The sequence below is a fragment of the Prionailurus viverrinus genome, chromosome X (assembly GCF_022837055.1).
Source record: "Prionailurus viverrinus isolate Anna chromosome X, UM_Priviv_1.0, whole genome shotgun sequence".
In the NCBI taxonomy this organism is placed as follows: Eukaryota; Metazoa; Chordata; class Mammalia; order Carnivora; family Felidae; genus Prionailurus; species Prionailurus viverrinus.
Genome location: NC_062579.1, coordinates 42,512,318 through 42,530,624, shown reverse-complemented (window position 1 = coordinate 42,530,624; position 18,307 = coordinate 42,512,318). Strand labels below are relative to the sequence as shown.

The 18,307-nt window shown below is 41.6% G+C and overlaps 1 long non-coding RNA gene across 1 annotated transcript; it reads left to right on the top strand.

Moving 5' to 3' along the window:
- Window positions 1-1,193: 1,193 nt before the first annotated feature.
- On the top strand, window positions 1,194-16,761 carry LOC125157549 (uncharacterized). Its single transcript, XR_007149006.1, has 3 exons — window positions 1,194-1,222; window positions 7,375-7,545; window positions 15,688-16,761. It is a non-coding gene; the product is annotated as an uncharacterized LOC125157549 (long non-coding RNA).
- Window positions 16,762-18,307: the final 1,546 nt, after the last annotated feature.

The window sequence follows — 18,307 nt, the reverse complement described above, 5'->3', positions numbered from 1 at the left end:
CTTCAAGAAACTAAAGCATGGCCTCTGCGGCATGCTCTTCAATGACTGGGTAATCAGGACATGACCATCAGGGCACGTTCTTCAAGGAACAGCCTTTTAGGGCACAGCTTTCAGGGTAAGGTGATTTGGTTCATACACCAGGCACCCATCCGTAGTCTAGAATGAAGAGGGAGAGTGGGGGGGATGCTAGCATCCCTCCTTCAGGAGCCCTTAGCTGGTCGGTGGTCATAGTGATTTTGTTCAAGGGATGCTTCAGGTTACTCTGACACCAGGAACCTCTGACATATCCTGCTCATGGGATGCCACCTGGGAGTCAGGGGGGATTCTAGGGGTAATAGGCCTTCTGTCTCTCTACTTTTCTCTCTAGGAGGAGCATGGAGAACTCCTCTTCAGTCCCCAAGGATTCTCCCTTGGGATGCCTTTTTAACCCACTGGAAACAATTTGGCTTGCAAAATGTAGAAAGGACTGATCCTGTAACACTGCATGGCCTTAGTAAACAGGGAAAATGGATGGAGGTACCTTACCTTAGGTCCAGGCCTTCACGGCTACCCGGACCCAGGGGCCTCTTGCAGACGTGTTTGGTTAGTAACCAGGCCAGTAAACTACCTCCTGATATATCGGATGATAATTGTCTAAACAGGCCTCCTTCTAACAGAACCCAGGTTACTGGAGGAAACACAGGTCATCCCTGACAAAGGGGATGCTGACTCTTTCTCTCTGTTCCTCCTCCTAATAGATGTGAGGGCTTCTCCTTCATTCATTTCCCTGGTTAACATCTACAGTTGGAACCAACTGTGGTTAGTCTACCTTGGGAAGGAGACGTTAAAGAATATTCCCAAGCAGCTGCCAAAAATCCATTTGTTTTGGGGAAGTTCCCTGTCTTCTCTGGCCTGACATGCACTGCCTAATTCCACTTTGGTGGAACAAAAAACTGGTGCCTGTGCCTCTGACAGAGATGACTTAGACTTCCGGGGCGTGGTTCCATCCAGGCTGCTAGTAGGTCTGAGGAGGTCTGGAAGGAGAGAGTTCACTTCTGAGCAGAGTAAATATAGAAGGAAATATAGGGAAATATAGAAGATGGCAGAACAGCATGGAAGTTTTTTGTGTGTCTCACATCCATGAAATACAGCCAGACCAACACTAAACCATCCTGCACACCTAGAAAACTGATTGGAGGATTAACACAACAATCTGCACAACCTGAACCAGGGAATTCAGCAGGTATGTGGCGCGGAGAGGTGAACTTGGGGAGTGAGAAGCCACAGCTTGCAGGGAGGTGCTTTTGTGGGTGGAGAGAGAGAGGACAGAGATGGCGTGGTGGGGGGGGGATGTGGGAAAAGCACCCCTCCTCAAAAGCAGCTGGAGAGAAAGTGGAAAATTGGAAACAGCCACAGGGACTAAACTAAAAAGGGAGAAAGGAGAAAGGAGAGGGTTTAAATTCCATTAAGACTGCAAACAAGGGGAGCGCAAAGGCTGCAACTCTGCAGCTTGATACCTGGCGATGCTCTGGTGGGAAGGGCGAATCCCCAGAAACAGAGTGGGGTCCAGGAGGTCCTCGGGCCACACGGGAAAAAGTGGTTCCACTGCTGGAAGGACATTTGGTAGAGACTGTTGAAGCCACCTGGTCCCAGCAGACCCCAGAAAATGGCCACATTCACTGGTGCTGGAACAAGGTCGTTAAGGGTGAAGGCTGGTGCCAGATGTGTGTTGTGATTTTCCATAATCCCTGAAAAGCTGTTGCTACACTATCTCGCGAACTGTTTCTGGGGCGGGCTGGCACCTGGCCGCAGTCTTGGGACACTGGCAGCATCAGGGTCTAGCAGGCATTCCTGGGTACAGCCGACATTTGGCCATTGCTTGGTGGGACCTGCCTTGCAGAGGGGCGGAATGGCTCAAAGCCACAGGCCTTCAGAAGTAAGGGGCCGGGGAAAACAGCCAAACTGAGACATAACTCGGGAGAGAGGTACTGCCTGGGGCTTGGTCACGGACAGTGAAAAAGTGGGGAGTGGATGAAAGCTGAAGACAGAGGATGGGTGCACGGTTGTTGACCGGGGAGAACAGAGTTCCGATACTAGAGTCTGGGTAGCTGGGTGACACTATTTCCACCACTCCTGCGTGTGCGCAGGCGCACCTACGAGTGCCACAGCACTCCACCCCAGTAGGCTAGCAGTGCCATCTAGTGGAGAACGAAGCCATTACACTGAGCCGCGCCCAACTGGGCCAACCTCGCTCTTCAAGAACGTAAGTCTCACCACCTGCTTAGTTTATGGACTATAAAGCGCTTCATAGTCTGACTTCTAGGGGAAAACGAAGTAATTTCAGTCCTATTTCAATCTGTTAGCAGGTCCATCTATTCAATTTTCTTTCTTTCTTTTTTCTCTTTTTCACTTGTTTTCTTTTTCTTGAATACAGAATGAGAAAAAATCATTTTTGTTTTCAATTTTTTATTAAAAATATTTTTCTTTAAATTTTTTACCATATTTTTATGTTTGTGTAAATTTTTTCAAACTCTATTTTACTTCCATCATTTTATTTTAGTCTACGTCAGTGTATTCACTCTCAAATTTTCAAACGATTTCCTCTTTTTTTCTCTTTTTTCTCCTTTTCGTTTCTTTCCTTTTGCTTGAATACAGAGAGAAAAACTTCATTTTTACTTTCAGTTTATATTAAAATATTTTTCTTTAATTTTTTTACCATATTTTTTATTTTGGGGTAATTTTTTTCAAATTCTATTTTACTTCCATCATTTTATTTTAGTCTACGTCAGTGTATTCACTTTTTCAAATTTTCAAACAATTTCCTTCTGTTTCTTTCTCTTTTCTCTTTTTCCTTTCTTTTTCTTGAATACAGAAAGGGAAAATTCATTTTTATTTTTAATTTTTATTAAAAACATTTTTCCTTAACTGTTTTCTACTATATTCTTTACTTTTGTGTAATTTTTTTCAAATTTTATTTTACTCCCATCGTTTCATTTTAGTCTACTTCAGTGTATTCATTTTTTAAATTCTCAAACGATTTCTTCCTGCCCCCTTTTTTTTCTCTAATCTGTCAAACCACTTTCAACACCTAGACCAAAACACACCTAGGATCTAGCATCATTTATTCAATTTTGTTTGTGTGTGCGTGTTTTTAATTTTTTAATTTTAATACTTTTTTAATTTTAATCTTTCTACCTCATTAATTCCTTTTCTCCCTTCAAAATGACAAAACGAAGGAGTTCACCCCAAAAGAAAGAGCATGAAGAAACGACAGCCAGGGATTTAACCAACACAGATACAAGCAAGATGTCTGAAACAGAATTTAGAATCACGATAATAAGAATACTAGCTGGAGTCGAAAACAGATTAGAATACCTTTCTGCAGAGATAAAACAAGTAAAAAAATAGTCAGAATGAAATTAAAAAAATGCTATAACTGAACTGCAATCATGGATGCATGCCAGGGCGACAAGGATGGATGAGGCAGAACAGAGAGTCAGCGATATAGAGGACAAACTTATAGAGAATAACGAAGCAGAAAAACAGAGGGAGATTCAGGCAAAAGAGAAGAATTTAAGAATTAGAGAAATCAGTGGCTCATTAAAAAGGAACAACATCAGAATCACAGGGGTCCCAGAAGAGGAAGAGAGAGAAATAGGGGTAGAAGGGTGATGCGAGCAAATCATAGTGGAAAACTTTCCTAACCTGGGGAAAGACACAGACATCAAAATCCAGGAAGCACAGAGGACGACCCCCATTAGTTTCAACAAAAACTGACCATCAACAAGGCATGTCATAGTCAAATTCACAAAATACTCAGGCAAGGAGAGAATTATGAAAGCAGCAAGGGGAAAAAGTCCCTAACCTACAAGGGAAGACAGATCAGGTTTGCAGCAGACCATCCACAGAAACTTGGCAGGCCAGGAAGGAGAGGCAGGATATATTCCACGTACTGAATCAGAAAAATATGCAGCCAAGAATTCCTTATCCATCAAGGCTGTCATTCAAAATAGAAGGAGAGATAAAAAGTTTCCCAGACAAACAAAAATTAAAGGAGTTTGTGACTACTAAACCAGCCCTGCAAGGAGTTTTAAGGGGGACTCTCTGAAGGGAGAAAAGATGAAATATATATATATATATATATAAATATACTTATATATATAATGTATAATATATATATAAATTTAATATATATATATATATATATACATATATATATATATATATATTCTAAACGTCAATGGACTCAATGCTCCAGTCAAAAGACATAGGGTAACAGAATGGATAAGAAAACAAGATCCATCTATATGCTGTTTACAAGAGACCCACCTTAGACCTAAAGACACCTTCAGATTGAAAATAAGGGGATGGGGAACCATCTATCATGCTAATGGTCAACAAAAGAAAACCAGAGTAGTCATACTTATATCAGACAATCTAGACTTTAAAAGAAAGACTGTATCTCTCTTCAGCAAGTGGTGCTGGGAAAACTGGACAGTGACATGCAGAAGAATGAACCTGGACCACTTTCTTACACCATACACAAAAATAAACTCAAAGTGGATGAAAGACCTCAATATAAGACAGGAAGCCATCAAAATTCTCGAGGAGAAAGCAGGCAAAAACCTCTTTGATCTTGCCCACGGCAATTTCTTACTCAACATGTCCCTGGAGGCAAGGGAAACAAAAGCAAAAATGAACTACTGGGACCTCATCAAAATAAAAAGCTTCTGCATGCACAGAGAAGGAAACAATCAGCAAAACTAAAGGCAACCGACAGAATGGGAGAAGATATTTGCAAATGACATATCAGGTAAAGGGTTAGTATCCAAAATCTACAAAGAACTTATCAAACTCAACACCCAGAAAACAAAGAATCCAGTGAAGAAATGGGCAAAAGACACAAATAGACACTTCTCCAAAGAAGACATCCAGATGGCCAACCGACACATGAAACAATGCTCAACATCACTCATCATCAGGGAAATACAAATCAAAACCACAATGAGACACCACCTTACACCTGTCAGAATGGCTAACATTAACAACTCAGGCAAGAACAGATGTTGGCAAGGATGGGGAGAAAGAGGATCTCTTTTGCATTGTTGGTGGGAATGCAAGCTGGTGCAGCCACTCTGGAAAACAGTATGGAGCTTCCTCAAAAAACTAAAAATAGAACTACCCTACGACCCAGCAATTGCACTACTAGGCATTTATCCACGGGATACAGGTGTGCTGTTTCGAAGGGACACATGCACCCCCATGTTTATAGCAGCACTATCAATAATAGCCAAAGTATGGAAAGAGCCCAAATGTCCATCGATGGATGAATGGATAAAGAAAATGTGGTATTATATATATAATTGAGTATTACTCAGCAATCAAAAAGAATGAAATCTTGCCATTTGCAACTATGTGGATGGAACTGAAGGGTATTATGCTAAGTGAAATTAGTCAGTCAGAGAAAGACAAAATCATATGACTTCACTCATATGAGGACTTTAAGAGACAAAACAGATGAACGTCAGGGAGGGGAAACAAAAATAATATAAAAACAGGGACGGGGACAAAACAGAAGAGACTCATAAATATGGAGAACAAACTGAGGGTTATGGGAGGGGTTGTGGGAGGGGGGCATGGGCTAAATGGGTAAGGAGCACTAAAGAATCTACTCCTGAAATCATTGTTGCACTCTATGCTAACTAATTTGGATGTAAATTTAAAAAAAAATAAAATTAAAAAAAGATGACTTAAAGTAATGGTTAAATTTGCCTATCTCAAAGTTTTCATGGGTAATTGTTAAGATAGCTTTCAAAGTCTTTGGTAACCTGAAACTTTAAAGTTTTCTTTAACGTTTGCATGACAAATGAGATTAAATTCATTGGACATCTAGGTTTTTTCCAAAAATGATGGAGTGCTAAAGCAATGATTACTAAACATAAGAGTTATCTGCTTTTGAAACAGAGGTTTTTGTTTTTGTTTTTTTCTCTTTTGTCTGTCGGGAAAACTAAAGCTTTAGGTTCTTCTTTATCAGGTCTTTGATTACTTAAAGTTAAAACTTCTCAATGTCAAAGGAGCTAGGTTTTGCTAACAACTATATAATGCTACATATTTGCTTTAGGATCTCTTATTGCCACCTTGGTTGAGCAAATAATTTAAAGTTTTAAGATTTGTAATGATCTGTAATCCTATATAGGATGTGCTTCATAACTTTCTAAGTTTTTAACAAACTTTCCCAAGACTTAAATTGTAAATGAAGTATTTTTGACCAATTAGGACTTTTTATTTGGTATGCTAAGTTACTTGGAAAAACACTGTCAAATAATGGTAAACCTTAGGTTGTATTGCATGGGTAAATATTATAACTGCTCAAATATATACACAATTCCTAAAGTTTTAATGTTTTGGTATAAGGTCCTCACTTGATATTCTGATTATTCAAGTGTTATGTGTCACATAAATAACTGAGTTCCCTGGCTAATTGCATCATGATGAACTCTCATCAGATCTTTAACAATGTCCATTTCTGAGATTTTGTCATTTATAATTGTCCTTATTCTCTCACAAAACATATTTCATCTTCAAGGAGATTCATAAAAAGGACTTTTAGGGCAAATACAGATATTTGTCCTAAAGACGAATCGTAAGATTAGTACTTTAATATTAATACTAAGATGGGTAAAGATTTCCAGAACTAAAAAGCTATATTCGAACTGAACAAGAATTAGGAACATGGGACTAAATAAACTGAGGAAGATTAGAGTTTTTGTGACTCTTGTTCGAAATACTGCTGGTTCTCTAATGTTTGCTCTTCCAGATTAAGGAAACTTTCTCTTAAGATATCTATAATATACAGAGATGTCATAAAGCATTCATTTGTAAACTGAAGCGTTTAACTTTTCTCTCTACCTAAGCCGTTTGAAATTCAAACACCCTCAGTGAGTATTCTTTCTTTCATGGCAATTAAAATCGTTTGCATTAGTTCAATAAGAATCTTCTCCTTGTAACAGGACACTATTGGAAATGTGATAGGGTCCCCTCCCTCAGGGAAGGAAAAAAAACAGACAAACGGCAAGGCAACCTGGTTAAATGTAGGTGACAACATCCCTCATGACCTTGTAACGCGAGACCACTTAATTAGACTGCAATGTTTATGTGTTACCACATATGGGAGACCAAGAAGTAGGAAGTGTATTAAAAAAACTATGCCATGTGGCATTCAGGGCTCAGTTCTTCGGGTATGAACCCAACTGAGCAGTGCCGGCAGGAATAAAGTTGCTTCCTGGAAAGAAAAGCCTTGGTGTCATGACTCTCTGTGTGAGAATCCTGCTACATTGCTCGGGGGCTCACGGCTGGGATTCGGAGATGGTGTATTTCCACCTCCTTTGCCACCAGGGATATGAACCTCGGAGTACCGGAGCACCTGGAGAGGCGACCTTGCCTAGCTCCAGCGGACTGCTTAATCTACAGGAGACTAGCCCTCCCAGCGTGTTGGGGTGAGGACCCCGTGTGCACCAGTGGAACCAGCCCCAGGAACCAGCTCAGAGAGCACCGCCCATCCTACGGGTAAGAACCTGGGTTTGTTTTGGCAGACCTGCCTCTAAGAGGCAGAAGGGGATCTGGATCTCCTCCCAGAGTTGCCCTAGTAGTTCCACAAGGGAGGAGGAGCAAAGCCGCAACTCCAGAGTGCTGAATGTAGGGAAATGGGTTGGAGTCCCTGTATGTCTGTGTGTGGGGACTTGTCTCTCATTCATTTCCTGGGTCAATGGCTATGACAATTAGAGCCAACTGTCTCTAGTTACTCTACCTCAGAATGTGAACATTAAGGAATATTCCCAAGCAGCTGCCAAAACTCCCTTTGGGAGGAATTCCGTCTTCTCTGAACTGACATTGACTGACCAATTCCACTGGTGGAAAACAAAACAAAAGAAACCTGGAGTCTGCTCCTCTGTCTGAGCTGACAAGATTTAAAACTGGAAATTCTCTTTCTCTGCCTTCTGCTGGCACCTTGTCTCTTCTGCCTTCCCTTCCCCTGCCCCAGCCCGCGCCCCCTCCCCCGCCCCTCCTATTTCTGCACCACCTGGCTCCTCAATGCCTCAGGCACCATCAGGTCCTCCTCCCACCCTAGATGTCAAGCAGTGAAGACCACTGATTTCAGATTTCCCCACCAACATTCCAGGTAAAACTTAACCATGGGGAACAAATTGTCTTAAGTGGACCCGAGTAAAACCTATTCAGTGTTTAAACTAATTTAAATTTGTTGGTTTGAGATAGACAATGTTTATCAAATTAAATGAAAACAAAAACTTATTCTACCTAGATTTGCTAAAGGTCAAATAAGCTCGTATTATCTCTGTTCCAATTTGTTAGCAAAGGGATGACTTAAAGTAATGGTTAACTTTGTCTCATAGTTTTCATGGGTAATTGTTAAGATAGCTTTCAAAGTCTTTGGTAACCTATAATGTCAAAGTTTTTGCTTGCATGATAATTTGGGATTAAATTCATTGGATATCTAATGAGATAAGAGGCTAAAGCACTAATTACTAGATGTAGGTTTGTGCTTTTGACTTGTTGCAGAAAAACTAAAGATATTTGGATCTGTTGAAATATATGCTTTGTGCTTAATTGATTCATAAATTTGCCATCTAAGAAATTCTGATGTAATAATTCACAATTGGTTACTACTTAGTTTTCACTGGAGACTAAGGTTTCTAAGAGTTAAAATTCTGCTAAATGTAGCTAAGACTAATGAAAATAAGGAAAGCAACTCTGCATGAGAAAAAGTAGATATATAAAAAAATACATAGGGAATGCAAACAGATTTTTTGTTAAAGGTAAAAAAAAGTTAATTTTGTCCTAAATGAGACTGGTTGTTTGAAAAAAACGGAGGTGGGAGGGTGGGGAGAGGGGCTTAGGTCAAATCTAAAAGCAAAGGAAAGTTGTAAAAGTTTTGTGAAGGAAAATCTTTAGAAAGAAATTTTGTATATGGTCAGGAGGTCTAAGGTTAAACCTTTAAATTACGCTAAATTAGCCACTATCTTAAAGACACAAAATAAAACCTTGGTGGCCTTCCTGGAAAGGTTAAGCGAGGCTCACATTAAATATATGGCTATATCCCCTAACACCCCTGAGGCTGAGACGATTTTAAAAGATAAATTTGTCACTTGATTGGCCCCAGATATTTGGAGAAAACTGCAAAAAATGGCTGTTGGCCCGGAAGGGACCCTGGAGGAGCTCTTACAAGCCGCCGATTGGGTATATTACAATCAAATGAAGAGAATAATAATAAAAAAAAAAACAGAAAAGGAGGCTTAAAAAAATCTGAGGCCTTAGTTGTGGCCATGTGTACTATGTGAGACTGAACTTCCTAAGGTCCTGGCACCAAGTGCCATTAAAAAAAATTTTTTTAATATTTTATTTATTTTTAAGACAGAGAGAGGCAGAGCATGAGTGGGGATGGGGCAGAGAGAGAGGGAGCCACAGAATCTGAAGCAGGCTCCAGGCCCCGAGCTGTCAGCACAGAGCCCGATGCGGGGCTCAAACTCATGAACCATGAGATCATGACCTGAGCCAAAGTCAGACGCTCAACCGACTGAGCCACCCAGGCACCCCTGATTTGCTTCTTGACACCAGAGCTACCTTTTCTGTCCTCCTTTCCATTCCAGGACAACTATCCAAACACAGCATGACTATTAGAGCCATCTCCAGAAAATTTATAGCTAAATTTTTCTCTCAGTCCCTGGGATACATATGGGAAAAACTAATTTTTTTCTCATTCTTTCCTGATAATGCCAGAGAGCCTTACTCCCTTGCTAGGAAAGGACACTATAACTGAATTAGAGACTATAGTACTACTAACTCCAGAACAAATAAGCAATTGTGTAGGTTTTTGGGAATTAGTGGATATTGTAGGCTGTGGATACCAGGGTTCAGGAAAATAATTTGCCTGCTATATCAATTATTAAAGGAGACTCAATTCCACCTACTCTCCCAAGAAAATAAACTAGGGCCTGACTTCTAGACACTGTCTCCAGCCCTTGGAATGGTTACAAACAGAGCAGGGCAATTACTATTACCAAGCTCACAGAGGTATAAGATCATTAAAACATAGCATAAGGCCTTTCTTTAAAAAATTCTTTTAACCTTTATTGATTTTTGAGACAGAGAGGGAGAGCATGAACGGGGGAGGTTCAGAGAGGGATGGAGACACAGAATCTGAAACAGGCTCCAGGCTCTGAGCTGTCAGCACAGAGCCCGATGTGGGGCTCGAACTCACGGACTGTGAGATCATGACCTGAGCCGAAGTCGGACGCTCAACTGACTGAGCCACCCAGGAGCCCCAGCATAAGGCCTTTCATTTAGGGAGGGACAAAACTTATGAAATGGCCCAACGGATGTTTACTAAAAAATAAAATTTTGTCAAGGACAGTTCAGCAAGTGGTATCAGCCTATGATGTATGTCTTAGAAACAATCCTCTAAACCACAAATTTGTTCTCCCAGGCAATCAAGGAACTGGAGGCTATCTAGGAAAGACTGACAATTAGGTTTCACTCATATGCCAAGGTCAAAGGAATTCCAACATCTGTTGGTATGTGTTGATACTTTCACTAATTGAGTAAAGGCCTTCCCCTACAAAACAGAAAAGACACAAAAAGCAATAAATGTTCTTCTTTATAAAATAATACCAGGGTTTGGCGTACCTACAAATTTGGAAATTAATAGTGGTAAATGGCTGGGGCGCCTGGGTGACTTAGTCGGTTAAGGGTCTGACTTTGGCTGAGGTCATGATCTCACAGCTCGTGAGTTTGAGCCCCATGTTGGGCTTTGTGCTGACAGCTCAGAGCCTGGAACCCACTTTGGATTCTTTGTCTCCCTCTCTCTCTCTGCCCCTCCCCCATTAATTCTCCCCCCCCTCTCTCTCTCTCTCTCTCTCTCTCTCCTTCAAAATAAACATAAAAAAATCTTTTTTATTTATTTTTATTTTTTAATTTTTTAATTTATTCTTGAGAGACAGACAGAGACAGAGCATGAGCAAGGAAGGGGCACAGTGAGAGAGGGACACAGAATCTGAAGCAGACTCCAGGCTCTGAGCTGTCAGCACAGAGCCCAACGTGGGGCTCGAACTCACGAGCTGTGAGATCATGACCTGAGTCAAAGTCGGACACTCAACCGACTGAGCCACCCAGGCACCCCAAATCTTTTTTTAAATAATGGTACATGGCTGCCTTGACTCTTTCTCTAGTAGAACTCCTGACTCTTGGAAAAGTTTTACACCTCAGAATAAAGCAAACTGTCTGCTTATACTCAGCAAAACTCTAAATAACACCTCACAAGCATTACATGCTTAAAAAAATTTTTTTTTAATTAAGTTAGGGCCAACCTCTTAAAAAATAGAGCCACCATTAATTACTTACTGCTCCTGCTCCTCTGTCACCTGGGTTACGAGAGATTCCCTGATATATGTTGTAAACAACGTCAGAGTCTCTCCTAGATTGTTTGACAGGTTTGGAAATTGGGGACATTATCTTAAGATGCCATCTTGTTGGTCAGTATAATCCTTACTTTGTGCTTTTTCTGTTTGTGTCCGCTAATCTTTATGCCACCTCATGCCTGCCAGCCTTCCTGTAAAACTATACTGTGGGCCACTTAACAGACCCTTGGGTAGACTCTAACTGCCGTACCCCTACACCGTCCCTTATCAGCTTGAAGAAGCCAGTACAGTCATCGTCCCTATTCCCTAATGGCAGTTAGGGGCCCTATTCCAGAGGAAGAAATAAATAGGGAAAGGGTTAACATTAAGCAGGGAGAGATAAGGGACCTTCAGGGAGGCAGACTGCAGCTGCAAGTGGGTGGCTAAAGAAGCAGATGGGGTTCTCCCCTTATAAAATCCTTTACGGGCACCCTCCCCATTATCAAGGGCATAAGGGGGCATCTAAATGAGATAAGCAATCTAACCCTAAGGCAACAGATGCAGACCCCTGGCTCTACCCTAACCATCTTACACCACTGGGCTAGGGAGCGATTACCTGTGAGTCTGACCACAGACGCACACCCCTTTAAATCAGGAGATGCTATATGGGTAAAGGAATGGAATGTCCAATCCCTAAAACCCCTCTGGAAGTGCCTGTTCACTGTCGTCCACCCCTACTCCAGTAAAGGTAACCGAGGTAGGTCCCTGGATTCACTGCAGCAGAGTGAAGCTGGCATCTCGAAACTGGGAGTGCATCCCTGATCCATCAACGCTGTGCAAACTGACCACATGGGAGAAGCAATCTGCAGCTCCAGAGGCTCCAGGAGACTGCAGCCCTGCTTCAGTCACTCCAGAAGCTGACTAATCTACGCAGGGCAGAAGCTTGAGGAATCGACAGTCCAATAAAACAAGACTACCCTTATTTTCTATATCTGTTTCCTTACTGTGATGTACTGTCACAGCTTATTTCTCACTGTCATTGTGATTCTTGCTCTATTCTTTGTCATAGGATTGGCCGAGGCCACCCTGGCCACCTGGGAATGTGATGAGAGGTTTCTGTTAGCACTCACCTTCCTTTTGTGGATAAGATGCTTCATTGGTACCAACATGGGAAAACAATGGCCATGAGAGACTAGAAAGTTAGATCCCCACAAACCTTATAGTAAAACAAAATTCCCCAGTCCTATTACTGGGGTTTGGCTCCTCAAAAGTTCAATTATTGGAAAAAACTGCTTGCCTGGCAGGGAAAAAGTTCACTGTTGTCTCTGTTAAAAACTTAACATGCCTAGGCCAAAGATTTTATAACTCAACTGCCCAGAAAACCCAATGGTGGGGGACCCGAGACCACCTTGGGTCAGATTCCCACCCCTTGTCTAACTTCTCTCACCTCCAAGAGGCCTGAGACAATGTCAACGCAGCCGTCAAATGGCGGGCCCCAGATGGACTATAGTAGATACATGAAGCGACAGCCTATATAGTACTTCCCTCAGTCTGGTAGTCTGGTCAGGGTCATGTATGCTGGGAAGTATTCGTCCATGTTTCTTTCTGCTCCCACTTGCCAGAGGAAAACATTTGGGAGTCCTCGTGTATGGACACAAGGAGACTCAAAGGAAATGGCATGCCTTACAAATTGTCAATTAAAAAGACAATAAATGGCCTCCCCAGCATATAGCCCAATATTATGGCCCTGCCAGTTGGGCAGAGGATAGGTCCTGGGACTACCACACTCCCACTTACATGCTAAACCACATAATCAGACTACAAACAGTTATAAAAATTATAACCAATAAAACTGCCAGAGCTTTTCACTTACTAGCCAAGCAGCAAACCAAAATGAGCAATGCTATCTATCAAAATCACTTGGCCTTAGATTACCTGCTTGCTTCTGAGGGAAAAGTTTGTAAACAGTTTAAGCTGAGCAACTGCTGCCTACAGATAAATAATGAGAAAAAAGTCATAGAGGAGATCACAAATCAAATGAAAAGGATTACTCATGTCCCCATCCAGACCTGGAACGGTTAAAACCCTGGGAAGTTATTTGGAGGATGGTTTTCAATTTTGGGGGGATTCAAAACTCTCATAAAAATTATCCTCCTAATTCTGGGAGGTTGCTTAATCCTACCTTGCTTAGGGCTCCCCTGGTTGTACTGTCTTCAGTCTCATTGAGGCCATGATTTAAAAAAAAAAAAAAAAAAGACGGCCGCTCATGTAATGGTATTATGGAAATATAAACCTCTAAACCAAGATGATGCTCCTTGACCCAAAATAGAGGGATCCAGGCATCAAAGCGGGGAATGTGGTAGAGTCTCCTCCCTAAGGAAAGAAGAAAAAAAAACCCTCAAGGCAACCTGGTTATACAGGCATGTGACAACATCCCTCACGACCTTGTAACATGAGACCATTTAATCAGACTGCATGTTTGTGTGTTACCATATGTGGGAGACAAAGTAGAAAATATATAGGGGCGCCTGGGTGGCTCAGTCGGTTCGGTGTCCGACTTCAGCTCATGATCACACAGTTCGTGGGTTTGAGCCCCACGTCGGGCTCTATGCTGACAGCTCTGAGCCTGGAGCCTGCTTCGGAATCTGCGTCTCCTTCTCTGTCTGTTCCTCCCCTGCTCACGTTCTCTCTCTCTCTCTCTCTCTCTCTCTCAAAAATAAAGACAGATTAAAAAAAATTTTTTAAAGAAAATATATAAAAAACTACGCCACGTGTGGTTCAGGGCTCAGCTCTTCGGGTATGAACCCAACTGAGTGGTGCCGGCATGAGCGAAGTTGCTTCCTGGAGAAAAGCCTCGGTGTCACAACTCTCTGTGCAAGAATCCTGCTACAGGGGCTCCTGGGTGGCTTGGTCGGTTAAGCGTCCGACTTCGGCTCAGGTCATGATCTCATGGTTCCTGAGTTCGAGCCCCGCGTCAGGCTCTGTGCTGACAGCTCAGAGCCTGGAGCCTGCTTCGGATTCTGTGTCTCCCTCTCTCTCTGCTCCTCCCCTGTTCATGCTCTGTCTCTCTCTGTCTCAAAAATAAATAAACGTTAAAAAAAAAAAAAAAGAATCCTGCTACAGAAATGCTGGTTGTTTTGCCAAGGCTTTGACTGGAATGTCCTATTTGAGAGTGACATGCATAGACTCAGATATGACCAGACAGCTCTAAGGAACCAAGGTTGACTTTACGAAACATGGAGCCATAAAGCCCCTTGGAAATGTTGGCCTGATGCCTTGCTTGCAGAGTTCCCAGCAGCCTTACCAGGTGAGTAAAGAATGTCACTTCCTGTCAGATGCAGGAAACTCAGGATATCTTGGGGACCTCATGAAGAGGAATTTGCCCATTCTACAGGTATTGCAGGCATGTCTGATGGAAGTACTTGGCTTGGCTTCTGGCCTGGAGAGGCTACTGAAAGTTCAATCTAGATTCCTTAAAAAAAGTTCCAGCAAACCAAAATTTTAAAGATATGATCAATCACTATTCTTGCTGAACTTATGTAAATAATTAGGCCAAGTTTGTTAAAACTGGACTTGTTCTACAAATGCATTATTCTTCATTTGGCTATCTCTGGAAATGAAGGTTTTTAGAGAGAAAAACTATGTTTCAATGACACATCTTTATGAATGTTAAATTCTAGTTCTGATTATCTTTAAATGTTTGTTGTTTGCCTAAACTAGACAACTTGAGGTAAACTTCAGAAAAATTGTTACAATAGCACAGGTATGGACAATCTTCTTGCTTGTTATTCTCTGGGAATAACAACCCCGTGGGTGTATTATTTAAACAACTGGAGAATGGGATGGATTCGCCCAACAATTGTATGCAAAGACCTTCTCACTGTAGACCTATCAATAGATAAAGACTATAGTGCTTTAGTATTCACCTGAAGCTGTGTTAATTCATAAATCTCTAAATATGCAAGCCATGTCCTCCCTAAACCTGATCTGACAATGACTAGAAACCCACCACATATAAACCCAAAAGACCTGGTTTATTCAAAGGATGGAAAGTCTAACACAGCAGGGGATTTAATTCCAAAATAAAAGGGCTCCTATCGGGTCATATTATGTACTCCCACTGCAGTAAAGTTAGAGGGGAATTCTTCATGGGCTCCTGTATCTAAATAAAACCTGTACTCCCTTTACAGAAAATCCGTGAGCAAACTAATATGCCTTCTTATTCCTGTGAACCTGTGGAAGGTCTCAAACTTCTTTTATGTTGGTTGCAACTTTCTTTTTCATTCTCTTTTCCCAGTTTCTTCTTACAATGGGCCTTCTTACAATGGGCCATTCAAACGGACAATTCCTTCTTACAATGGGCCATTCAAAGGGACCACCACAGACATTGGAGTTACAAACCAGGAAGACCAATCTGACTCCTGCTGCCTGTTCCCACTCTCATCTGAGGATGCTTCAAGCCTGACATCTAAAAATCTCACTGGCAGCACTGGTAGACACTAGGTTTGTAATTTGCTCTAACCATTAACCTCTATTTTTCTTGATTCCATAAAAGTACATCTTATTAATTACCTGATTGCTTACTGAACAAAACAGAGTCTATGTGATGGCTATACACCACCTGTTACACAGTTAAGGCCTTAAATGACTCTAAAAATAACATTATATTGTTAAATACTAAAATAACTCAAATGCATAAAACAGTCCTACAAAATAGACTGGCATTAGATGTTTTAACTGATGCACAGGGTGGAACTTAAGCTCTCATAAAAACAAACTGCTGTGTATCCATTCCAGATTACCACAAAAATATTTCTGGATTTCTAACTGACATGAATACTCAAATTGGCGCTTTAAACAATCTCTCTCTTTCCTTTAATGATTCGTTAAACTCCCGGACTGGAGGATTTTTGTCAGCTACCAAAGGACTTCCATTTGGGCTAATCTTTCTAGTTATTCTAATTATGTTTTGCTGTTTTCTCCCATGTCTCTCTGCCTGGTACCAAACCTCCATGACTGCAATAACTTCAAGCCAACAGATGATCCTTTCTACTCAAGGAGGTTCATACATGTTGCCCAATTGGATTCAGCTGCCTCTGTCTTTTGTAACTCCCCTATATGTTCCCTGACTGACCAATATTGACCGATATACGTAGGGACAACTCTATGTCCCTACTCAGCAGGAAGATGCTACAGAAGATGAGACCTTCCACCTTCAGCAACCTTAAAGATTTAACGGTCAAAATTGTTCAGGGAGGATATGATGAGGGAGCATAAGGCAGGCTGAGGGCAAAATACAGGCTGGCACCACCAACCACCCCCCCCCCACCCCCAGGTAGAATATGTGTGATATCCCTCGGACACTCCTGGCCTTGGCTACCCAAGAACAAAGGAGAGGGGTTTAAGTGCTTGCCATGGTAATGTGGGAAAGTAAGGCAAATGAAAAATTACATTCCCTTACTGCCTACGGCCCATTGACGCATCCTTGAAACAGGACTGAGTGACCTCCCTCTAGGAGCTCCACTGCCTCAAGGATGACACTTTGCTGGGGGCAAAAGAGAACCTTAGCTTAACATTATCCCAACTTCAAGGATCCTGTAAGTCAACTTCCTTCCATCTCAACTGTCCCAAGGTGTATGCTGGCAATCATACTCTCAGCTTATGGCCCCTGATATACATCTGAAGGGTCTTATGACTGAGGTTTTATGAAACAGTCATAAATGGCATTTCCCTAGCAACAGCTACCCCTCAAGGTCCTGGAAACCTTGCTTCCAAAATTCCTTAGACTTTATCCCTGACCCCCTCCCAACCTGAAGGTATGTAATGAGTTACCCATCAGGACCCCAGTGCAGCTCTTTCTGCCCATGGGTCCTGTCCCCATGCTTTACTAAAATCACCTTTTTGCACCAAAGATGGCTTCAAGAATTCTTTCTTGGCCGTTGGCTCCAGATCCCATGAACCCCCCCATCACGCCAAAATTTCATCATATATTTTGCCCTCAGCCTGCCTTATGCTCCCTCATCACAAGGAAAAAAAAAAAACTCTTCTCTGTAATTGACAAATCTTGTTCCTGTGGTTATTTTTTTTAAACATTTTTGTTTATTTTTGAGAGCAAGAGAGACAGAGTATGAGCGGGGGAGGGGCAGAGAGAGAGAGAGAGAGGGAGACACAGAATCAGAAGCAGGCTCCAGGCTCTGAGCTGTCAGCACAGACCCCAATGTGGTGCTCGAAGCCATGAACCGTGAGATCATGCATGACTTGAGCCGAAGTCGGATGCCCAACTGACTAAGCCGCCCAGGCGCCCCTTCTGTGGCTACTTTTAAGATTTTCTATTTATCACTGGTTTTGAACAATTTGATTATAATGTGCCTTGGTGTAATTTCCTTTTTTTATTACTTGTGCTTAGGGCTTTTAGGGCTTTTTTAACCTTCTTGGATATGTGACATTATAATGTACTCAAATTTGGAAAAACATTTGGACACTGTTCCTTCAAACATTTTATCTGTCCCCTCCTCTTGCTCCACCCTCTTAGAACTCCACTTACACATTTATAAGGCAGCATAAAATTGTCCCATAAGAGACTCACTGATGCTCTCTTAATGGTTTAAATTACTATCTTTTCTCTCTGCGTTTCATTTGGGATAAGTTCTATTGCTAGGGCCTGTAGTTCAGTAATTATTTACTGCAATTCCCAATCTGCTATTAATCCCATCCAATGTATTTTTATATCTTTCACATTGTAGTTTCATCTCTAGTTCAATTTACGTTTTCTAAAATATTTTCCATGTCCTTGCATAACTTTTTGAACATTTGAAATACCTTTATGTATAACTATGTCATGTCCTTGTGTGCTATTTCTAACATTTGTGTCAGTTCTGGATCAATTTCAATGGATTCATTTAATTCTTATTACAGGT